The sequence below is a fragment of the Humulus lupulus genome, chromosome 2 (assembly GCF_963169125.1).
Source record: "Humulus lupulus chromosome 2, drHumLupu1.1, whole genome shotgun sequence".
NCBI classification, from domain to species: domain Eukaryota; kingdom Viridiplantae; phylum Streptophyta; class Magnoliopsida; order Rosales; family Cannabaceae; genus Humulus; species Humulus lupulus.
This window is the reverse complement of record NC_084794.1, coordinates 124,651,928-124,663,382: the sequence shown is the minus strand read 5'-3', so window position 1 is coordinate 124,663,382 and position 11,455 is coordinate 124,651,928. Positions and strand designations below refer to the sequence as shown.

Sequence of the window (11,455 nt, the reverse complement as noted above, 5' to 3'; positions counted from 1 at the left end):
TTCTTTTGGAAAGCTTGAGAAATCAAGAGTAAAAGAGAAGGAGAGTGGTTGTCTGTTTGGTAGCAGCCACTAGATGCTTATGCTAATTTTGTCCTATATTCAACTAGGCTTATCTAACTTAAACTAATCACAAGGCTCGGGGTACCAAAAACGTCCCCGAACGAAAAATAGTAAATTTCCCCAACATTCACTCCTAGACTCTCTAACTCCAAATATATCATCAATTATTTATTTTCATAACCATATAACCCAATTAATTATCCAATACCCAAAATACCCCTTGACTCACCCCGAGTCGGGTATTGGGTCCCATTTTGACATTCCTGCTAACTTGCTCCCTAGGATCGCCTCGTGCCAAATAGTTCAAATAAACCCACATAATAATGTAGTCTCTAACATATATCACATATATGCACATAAATACACATTTATGCCTGTGACGGGCCAAATTACCACAGTCACCCTTCTAATAAGAAGAGGGCCCACATGCATATTTAATATCCCTAAATATGGGCATTTAATCATATTATCACATAATTCACATATTAACAATTAATATAGCAATGAAACACATATTTCCACATATTGCCATCCCAATCCCCTAATCAAGGCCCTAAGCCTTATTAGGTAATTTTGGGACATTACAACTATCCCCTCCTTACAGAAATTTCATCCTCAAAATTTTACCTGAACAGCTCGGGAAACTGAGCTCGCATATCTGCCTTCAGCTCCCAGGTCGCTTCCTCGACCTTGATGTTCCTCCATAATGCCTTAACCAAAGGTATAGTCTTGTTCCTCATGACCTTGTCCTTCCTGTCAAGAATCTAAACTTGTTGCTCCTCATAAGACAAGTCTGCCTCCCATTCCAAATCCTCATAACTCAGCACATGAGTTCCATCTGACACATACTTCCTCAACATGGAAATATGGAATACATTATGCACACTGGACAGTGCAGGGGGTAAAGCCAACCTGTAGGCCACCTACCCGATCCTCTCCAAGATCTCAAATGGTCCCACAAACTTAGGGCTCAGCTTGCCCTTCTTCCTGAACCTCTTCACCCCTATCAGAGGTGAAACCCTAAGGAAGACATAGTCTCCCACTTGGAACTCTATGTTCCTCTGTCTTAGGTCAGAATAACTCTTTTGCCTACTCTGAGAAGCGAGCATTCGAGCTCTAATCTTCTCGATAGCCTTAGTGGTCCTCTGGACTGTATCCGCTCCTAAATATTCCCTCTCACCCATCTCATCCCAGTGAATGGGCAATCTGCACTTCCTACCATACAACATCTCATAAGGTGCCACTCCGATGGTAGACTGATCACTGTCGTTTTAAGAAAATTCTATCAGAGGCAAATATTTACTCCATGACCCTTCAAATTCTAACACACACACTCTTAGCATGTCTTCTAATATCTTAATAGTCCTCTCAGACTGACCATCGGTCTAAGGATGGTAAGTTGTGTTGAACTTCAATTGTGTACCCATCGCCTTCTACAAACTCCCCCAAAACTTGGAAGATAAATTTAATGTCCCTATCAGACACAATAGACCATGGCGTCCCATGAAGGCGAACTGTCTCTCTCACATAGAGATCTGCATACTGGTCAACTGTGTAATTCGTCCTCACTGGTAGAAAATGAGCTGACTTTGTCTATCGATCCACCATGACCCAAATAAAATCATGCTGGCCCACTATCCTGGGCAAGCCTACTACGAAATCCATCTTGATCTCTTTACACTTCCACTCTGGGATATCCAGAGGCTATAACAGTCATGCCGGCCTCTGACGCTCAGCCTTGACCTGCTGATAGGTTAGGCACCTCACTACATACTCTGTCACATCCCTTTTCATCCCTGGCCACCAATATAAAACTCTCAGGTCCCGATACATCTTCGTGGTGCCTGGATCAAAAGAATACGAGATGGTGTGAGACTCATCCAGAATCTCTCATTTAATTTTGGTGTCCATTAGAACACAAATCTGACCCTTATACCTCAGTAAACCCATACTCGACACCGAATAGTCCTTAGCTACTCCAGCTAGGACGTCTTCTCTAACCAGCCCCAACTGTGAATCATCTAACTGTCTCTACTTGATTCTCTCCAAGAGAGTAGACTATAAAGGGATATTGGCCAACTGGCCCACCACTAACTGTATCCCAGCTCGAGTCATCTCATCAGCCAACTTCCTCGATATCTGCCTAGCACTATATAACTGTCCCAGCCCCTTCCGGCTTAAGGCATTTGCTACCACGTTGGCCTTCCCAAGGTGATTGTGGATATCACAATCATAATCCTTTACCAACTCCAACCAACGTCTCTGCCTCGTGTTCAGATCCTATTGAGTGAAAAAGTACTTCAAACTCTTGTGATCAGTGTAAATCTCACACTTCTCACCATACAAGTAATGCCACCACACCATTAGTGCAAAAACAACCGCTGCCAACTCTAAATCATGCGTGGGGTATCTGTTCTCATAATCCTTCAACTGGTGTGATGCATAGGCAATCACTTTTCCTATCTGCATATGTACACAACCCAGACCCTATCTCAAAGCATCACAATAAACCACAAATTTACCTTGATCTGTAGGAAGGCTCAAAACTGGTGCGGTGATCAAACTCTCCTTAAGCTTCTGAAAACTGTCCTCACACTTATCTGACCAAACAAATATCTGATTCTTGCATGTCAACTCTGTCAATGATGATGCATCCTTGGAGAACCCTTCCACAAAGCGCCTGTAATAACTTGCCAAACCCAAGAAACTCCTGATCTCTGAAGCATTCTTCGATCTTGGCCAATCTATGACTGCTTCAACCTTCACTAGATCCACCTTAATACCATCTTTACTGACTATGTGACCCAAGAAAGTCACATCTAGAAACCAAGACTCCCACTTCTAGAACTTCGCATACAACTTGTGTTCTCTCAACCTCTATAATACCAATCTGAGGTGATGCTCATGCTCTGTCTCCGTCCTAGAGTATATCAATGTATCGTTGATGAAGACGATCACAAACTGATCCAGGTAGTCCTTGAATACTCTGTTCATCAGATCCATAAATGTTGTCGGGGCATTAGTCAATCTGAATGACATCACCAAAAACTCATAATGCTCGTACCTGGTGTGAAAAGTTGTCTTTGGTGTATCTTCCTCCTTGATCCTCAACTGGTGATAACCAGATCAAAGATCTATCTTAGAGAATATTGTTCTACCATGTAACTGGTCAAACTGATCATCAATCCTTGGCAAAGGATATCTGTTCTTAATAGTCAACTTATTAAGTTCCCTATAATCGATACACATCCTCAGAGAACCGTATTTCTTCTTCACAAAGAGAACCGGTGCGCCCCATGGAGAGAAACAGGGCCTAATAAAACCCAAGTCTAGTAACTCCTGTAGTTGAACCTTCAGTTCGTTTAGCTCTGCTGAAGCCATCCTGTAGGGTGCCCTAGAGACTGGCTGTGTCCCTGGTGCCAACTCAATCACAAACTCAATCTCCCTGTGTGGAGGAAACCCTGACAAGTCCTCTGGAAACACATCCAGAAAGTCACAAACTAACCGAGTATGTTCTGGTCCCACTGGCACAACCCTAGTGGTATCCACCACACTAGCTAAGAACCCTATGCATCCTCCCTGCAATAGGTCTCTAGCTCTAAGTATTGATATCATTGGTATATGGGGTCCATGCAATGTGCCAACAAAAACAAAGGAGTCCTCACCCTTTGGCTCAAAAGTTACCATCTTCTTCGTACAGTCTATCGATGCTCCATATTTCTCTGCCAATCCATACCAAGAATTATGTCGAAATCAGTCATCTCTAACTCCACCATTTCAACTGACAACTCCCTGCCATCCACTGTAGCTGGTAGTGACCTAATCCATCTCCTAGATACCACTAACTCTCTAGTAGGCAATACCGTACCAAACCCCACAGAAAAGAAATCACAAGGTCTACACAACCTATCTATAATCCTACTAGCAACAAAGAAGTGCGTAGCACCCGAGTCAATAAGAACAATATAAATGGTTCCAGCACTAGAAAGCTGACCTGTGACAACCGAAGGACTAGCCTCGGCCTCTGTCTGGGTTAAGATGAACACCCGAGCTGGCGTCAGGCTATCCACCTTCTTCGACTCTTCCTTTCTGACTCTCGAGTAGTCTTTCTTCAAGTGCCCCATACTACCACAAATGAAATAGGCCTTCACCTGACATTCCCCAACATGGCGCCTCCTGCACCTAGGACACTCTGGGAAGGCCCTCCATGTATCACTGCCACCCTAGCGGCCCATCTGAATACCTCGTGGCCTTCTATCTGGCCCTGGAACTGAAACTGTATCTGGGGTCTTCCTTTTCTGATCGCTAGGGCCACCGCCCCTACCAAAACCTAAAAATGGAGGTCTAGGCCTCCTAGAATCCCTTCTGGATGTATTATCACGCCAAATCTTATTCTCAGTGCTCTCAACTGTAAGAACCTTCTCCACAACCTGTGCATAAGTAGTCACTCCTGGCACAATAGTAATACGAATGTCCCGGGCTATCATAGGTTGTAGCCCCTGTAAAAATATACCTCTTCTGGTCCAATCAATGGGCACCAGATCCCCAGCAAACTTTGCCAATTTATCAAACTTTACGGTGTAATCGGTCACTGACATGTTACCATGAAGTAACCTACTGAACTCCTCAGCCTTCACAGCCTTAACTGCATCATTGTAGTATTTCTCATTGAACAAAGTTCTAAATTCTTCCCACTCCATTGTGGTAACTACTCTAGTATGGGATACCACCTCCCACCATATTCAGGCATCCTCCCAAAACATATTAGTGGTGCAGGCCACTCTCTCATTACCACATACCCTCATAAAGTCCAGGATAGTGGTTATCATGGTCATTCACTGCTTAGCCTTCAGTGGATCAGAACGCCCTAAAAACATGGAGAGTGTTGCTTCCTAAATCTCTCATATAGGGGTCCCACCTATCTCCCCCTGTCTGGGGTTGTACAACTGCCGATATCTCAGGTTGTACTATTGCTGGTACCCCAGCCTGTTGGTTCCCTGCTGGAACCTATTGCTGTCTCAAGAGGCATAACTCTTCTTTCTGCCTCTCTAACCTGGCTTGCATGTCAGCAAGCACTTGTTGCGAGTTCTCTGGAGTTGAACATTCCCTTCACTGGCCTGTAACTCTTGGCCAGCCAATCTCTCTGACCTTCGAGGGTTCATTCTGATACTCTATCCACCCTACAGAGATCAAATCGGCCATTAGGTAAGTCATAACTATACCACTTGCCGCCTGACGGTCCAAGATCATCAGATAACATACATATGCAATGCTAAAAAGCATGCCATCACACAATAAATATACTCATTCATAGTGCTAATAAGCACCTCCTAATATCCATCAACAAATTACAATACACATAGGCATATCCAAGTATTTTTCACAAATCCAACATAGCTAATAAGCATGTTCTTTAATTCTTGCCAGTAATAACAATGCTAATAAACATTTCCCCCTAGCCTATATACAATAATAACGGTAATAAGCAGTTCCCTTACATCCACAAGCAATAACGATGCTAATAAGCATGTTCTTTAACATTCAAACAATCAAGGGCCAAGCCAAATCAGATATTCTCATGCTTCCTAAATAGGCATGCAGATAAGGCATTCACATCATGTTTAAGAATTTAAACATATAAACATGTTACAGTTACCGAACCCTGAGGGAAGCTTGTCTTTAGTGGCGAGTGTACATGCCCAGCCAGTCTTAAGGAACCCTTAAACCTTGGCAGCTTTGATACCAAGTTGTAACGCCCTCCTAATCCAGGATTGTTACACTGTGTACTTAAAATTGTGTCAGGCCTGCTAATCAGATCATTTGGTTTAAATTGTGTAACTAAGGCTAGTGACAAGGCTTAGGGTTAAAAAAATTTCTCAATGAACCATTGATTTTTATTTCAAAAGTTTTATATAAACATGGGATCCCAAAAAATTATAGTAGAATAGTTTAGAAAGGGAAAATACATAACAAAAGTTACATCAGCCGACCTAAGCGGCAAAACAGGGCTATAACCCTAGTTCCTCTAAGATAACCCTGGCCGTGATGGTCGAGCAGCCGCATATGTACACGCTGCCACCGAAGCTCTCCAACTCATGGCTGGTCAAGCTTTCCCTTTCCCGTACCTGCACCACAAAGCACCCGTGAGCCGAGGCTCAACAAGAAAATAGAACGTACAACAACAGAGAATATAAGTTTAAATAACCATTCAACAATAATCAACAAGATTACTTCATAACCAATGTCATTTAGTTCAAATAGACGATCATCGGATCGACCTGGGCCATTGCCCTATTCAGTTGGCTTTCATGCCAACTCTTGGGCCTATGCCTAGCTACGTGACCATAGAGTCACCTGGGGCCTCGCCCTTAGCTCTGTCTCACTAGTCATAGAGCTAGCCCAACCCCCATGGTTCATCTTCGACCTTAGAGTCAATCAACGTAATAGTACGTTACTAGTTTAGGCCAATGCCTCTCGACCAGCGCACAGCGCGTTATTGTCGTCCTTGACTTATAAGTCAAGCCTTGATCGTGGATTACATACCTTACTTATAAGAAACAGATGTGGATAGGCACATCCTGACAATTAAGCACATAATCATGCTAATCATACAATCCCATTGAATAACTATTTTCATAATACTAAGCACATTCATGTAACGGGGCCACATGCCCTAACCATAGAATTCACGTGACGAATATAAGCACTTAGGCATCTAACAACAAGCATTTAAAATAATAACCTAACATAACCAATTTTGGACCCAAGCTCTAATCACATTGATATACAACAGACGGGTCAAGCCCTAATGTAACGCCCTGGGTAGCAAAGACCATTACACTATGTGTTTATAAAGGTGCAAGACTTGCTAATAAAGTCATTTGGTTAGAAACGTGTTACTGCAACTATAATTGAACTAGGGTTAAAAGGTTTTGGTCACAAAAGATACATTTCACTTAATTAAACATTTTGTACCTGGGATCCCAAAAGAAATAAAGTTTAAAGGACATTTTACAGAAAAATCTAGGTTATATAATGCTAATGGCCTCTCTAAGGGCAAAACAGACATTTAGGCTTCTCCTGTCCTGTACCACTCATCGGCCATGGGGGCCGATCAGCTGACTATGTACATTCAGCCTCAAAGCTCTCCAACTCAGGACTGGTCCACCTTGCCCTTGCCTTTACCTACACCAAGTAGCACCCGTGAGCCAAGGCCCAGCAAGAAAACCATAATGCATAGCACAAGCGACAACCAACAAACTATTAATTTATGAATCATCAATTATATATACAACAAGTCATACTGCTCACATAAATAGTGATATCAAACTACAAGCCAATAATCAGTTACTCAGATAACAAACTCGTCACAACCATCAGTTTAAACAACATTAAACATACCGCGCCAAAATCCAGGGTTGGCACCCTTAGAACGCACCCTCTGATTGTCTCATTGACTCCGGCTCGCTTAGGCCGAGCTTAGTAATTATGTACTTAACCTCAACTACCAGTGGCCGAGCCGCGCCCTGTGCGCAAATATTGACCCCAGCACTCTTAGGCCGTTTATCACATGTCCCCATGGCATAATACCATCTCATGACATCACATACAAATATAGGGAGCTCTTAGTCCTAACATAATCACATAACCGGGTGCAGTTTCTTACCTTTGATTCCGAGCGCTTTAATTAATGAAAACGATCCTCAAGCACGATCCCGACCGAGCCCTAGCATACACCTAGTGACAAATGTAACATAGAGCCCTCATTAACATTCAATCTCGTAACCTAACCTCGGGACCAATCCTGAGCCCCCGGGAAGCCCTAATTCCACCAAACAGGGTGGTGGAATCAAACCCCGAGCCCTGGGGAGAAAACCCTAAGAAAATACCCAAAAATTTATTTCTGAAGGCAAGGTAGCACGACAGCGCCACAAGGTGGGCGCTACAGTGCTACAAGCAAAGGAAAAATCCCCCAGAAAACCCTGACATAACAGTAGTGCTCTACTGCTAGTGCTACAGACAACACCTTCAGCACTCTGAGTTTCTCCTTCGAATTTCCCCGAGCCAAACCTCCATAAATCCCTAGCGAACCTCAACAGCACTTCAATTTAAGCCTGCCCTCCACTACATCTCGTCCAACATGACCCAATAACACCAAACTTGGCCACATGCACCATCAACAATAGGAAAACCAAGATTGAGCTTGAAGCTCAAAAACTCAACAGAAAAACCAGAACAACAAAGAAACTCAAATGACCAAGTCCAGAATTGTTACCTTTAATGAAGAATTCGACCCTAGGTTGCCCTTAGTGCCCTTCCAACCTTTAGCTCCTCAATTCCCAAAGCTCAACTCCCTTAATTTCCATCCATAGTTCAAGTTTAGAAATCAATTCCAACAAAACTCAAAAACTCAAGAACAATCTTTAAACTTTACCTTAATTGGGTGGCTAATTCTTGCTAAATCCTCTAGCTTTACCAAGGACCCTACCCCAAGCTCCAGTCTAAGCTTCCTTTGAGTTACAGCTTCAGAAATCCTCAAGAAATGGGGAAGAATGGGCAAACCGAGTGGAGGAGAAAGAGGTAAGCTCAAGTGTTCTATTTTTTTTCCTCTTTCCTTTTCCATCTTTCAGGCTCTACTACTTTCTACATATCCCACTAAGTCCATAAAGGCTGAATGACCCTTATCCCTTTTAACACTCAAATGACCATTTTGCCCCCCCCACCCTCCATTAAAACCTAAGCCTTTAAACATACCAAGGGTATTTTGGTCATTTGCTCCCAATTCCCGCTAATTCTTCGAGTGTCCCTAATAATTACCGCTTGCATCCCGACACCTAACTAATCACCAATTATTTTCCTCAATGTCAAGTAGTCTCCAATATATTTCCAAAATTCCCAGAATTACCCCCAGGCTCACCCCGAGCCGGCTATAAATCCCCACAATGACTTTTTCGCTCAACTACTCACTAGGATCGCATCAAGTCACAAGCTGCAAATATATCCACATAATAATGTGGTCTCAACAATTTATCAAAAATAATTACATTTGCGCTGTAAAAACACCCTGAACTAGTACTTAATGAAACATTCTCATTTTGTTGGTTTTTAAAGGAAAGCCACTTATTATAAAGGTTTCAGTGGGTTCTTGCTTAAAACATGCAAGTTGGGCCCAATAGTTTTTAAAGAAAATATGAGTTTTTATGCAAAGTTCCAAAAAAAAAACAACCAATAATTTAAATCCCACTGATAAGTTTAAAAAGGCTCATAAAACATAACATTATTAAAATGGCGTCTTTAAGTGATCGTTTTTCGTCCATAGGATGCCCCACGCCATACACACCAGGATGATGCACTACAAGAAAAAATGCTTTTAATAACACCGAAAATGTGTTATCAAAACATACGATAACACTTTCTGATGTGTTAAGACCGACTATGTTATCGTAGGTCAGGGTACTTTACATAACACTTTATCAGTGTTATACAGATGTGTTATTGTACTGTCAACGATAACACAATTTCTGTGTTATTTTAATATATAGATAAGTGTTTAATTATGTTATTTATAGTCGATTATATAACACTTTTTTTGTGTTATACTACACTTTAGTATAACAATTTTTTTGTGTTATACTACACTTTAGTAGAATACATTATTTGTGTTATACTACACTTTAGTATAACACATGTGTTATATTAGCTTTGAGAAACATAATCTTTTTTTACTTACACAAAACTAGGAAAACAAATATGAAAGTTGAAGCCAAATAAGGTAACATAAATAGATTTTTATTAATTACTCAAATGTAATTACAATATTTAGTCTACTAGTCTAGGCTTAAGAAATCATATTACAACATAATTTATGCCTAATTCAGATTCCTTTATCACTAAATACAAAACAAGAAATGTATACAAAAATTAGTGAAATACATTCTTCCATTCTAAAGGCCTCAACTACAAATGTTGTCAAGAATTGCTCCAAAGAAATCATCTCAATATACCTGCACATTGTAAAAAAAAAAAGTCCTTTTATTATTAAGAACATAAGACTTAAGCTAGTTTCCACCTGTAAGCATATAAAGTTTAAATTAAATTTGTAATAACTCCAAAACTTGACGAAACAACAGGGTATAGCAAGATGTACTACCATGCAAAACAACGACTGAAGCAACAAAACATGCAACTTAAAACAAGGCTTGTGAAATGTATCAAGATAACAAATATATCATTCTCAAAAAATGTAAAGTAAGTGTAGACTTGAAAATATTTTTCATATTAAATAGAAATAAAAAAGAGCAAAAATCAATAAAATGCGTGTTTCATATCTAATGGCACAATAAATGCAAATCCAAGAAGATAAAGATGATAATGATGGTGATTTTTTCCAGGACTTCACCTTTTCCCGAGTAAAAAAGCAGAGCAGAGCAGGTAAATTTGCTTAAATCAAAGATCAATTTGTTACGTGCACTAAGCCAGATAATCACAATTGACAAAAGAAAAGACTATCTTAAATTCTTGACACACGAAACTTCAGCAGGAACAAAATTACCATTTACATATATTTATATATATGGCTAGTGTCAAGTAATAAACCACACACGCACATAAGCTGGAACTTAGATTAAGGGGAAAGCATTGAATATTCACTATATTGAACTAGCAATCCAATTAAAGGCACATGACTAACATACACTACTGCAAATAAGAGCTCCACTTAGCTTGTCCTGTTTCTTTGTTAGAAATCACATCCTTCTCTTGGGTAGAATTCTTCATTTCATTATTTACTCTTTCTATTCCTATACATGGAGTTTTAAATGATCTATATGATGATGTTTTAAACAACATCATAGACTTGGCAGATTTTTTGCACAACTGAAAAGAATCAATGAATATAAAAACATAGAACCAGTTTCCATTGCTTAGAACTAAGAAGGATAAATTTAATGTGACATGACATTTATACAATTAACCAAAGATTAATAGTGATGGCCAGTCTCCACCTAGTGACCATCTAAAAGATACAAATCTGAAAACATAATACATACCATGGTTTGCAATTTCTGTATCTCAGCAGCCTGACCAATGAATCTCAATTGCAGCAGATCTTCGAAGGAAATCAATGACATCACTTTTAACACTGAGTTCCCTTTCCTTTAAGACAAGAATATCCTTCTCAGCCTACAATCTCCAATGACAACATTAACTTTAGCATCAGAATGACATCTTAGCAAAAAATGGCAGATAAAAGGCATAAATAAACTACCGACCAGTTGCAACCTGAAGTTTCTCATATGAAGCCTGATACTCAATAACTTTAGATTTTGATTTTTCAATTTGATCTCTCACTAAGAGGTAGGCTTAGGAAGAGGAAATACATGCTACATTCTTCAAT

The 11,455-nt window shown here is 40.4% G+C and overlaps 1 long non-coding RNA gene across 1 annotated transcript; it reads right to left on the bottom strand.

Moving 5' to 3' along the window:
- Positions 1 to 9,833: 9,833 nt before the first annotated feature.
- Positions 9,834 to 11,246, bottom strand: LOC133816289 (uncharacterized). The gene is made up of 2 exons (XR_009885136.1): positions 11,109 to 11,246; positions 9,834 to 10,064 (listed from the first exon to the last, which is right to left on the bottom strand). It is a non-coding gene; the product is annotated as an uncharacterized LOC133816289 (long non-coding RNA).
- Between the last annotated feature and the right edge of the window lie 209 nt (positions 11,247 to 11,455).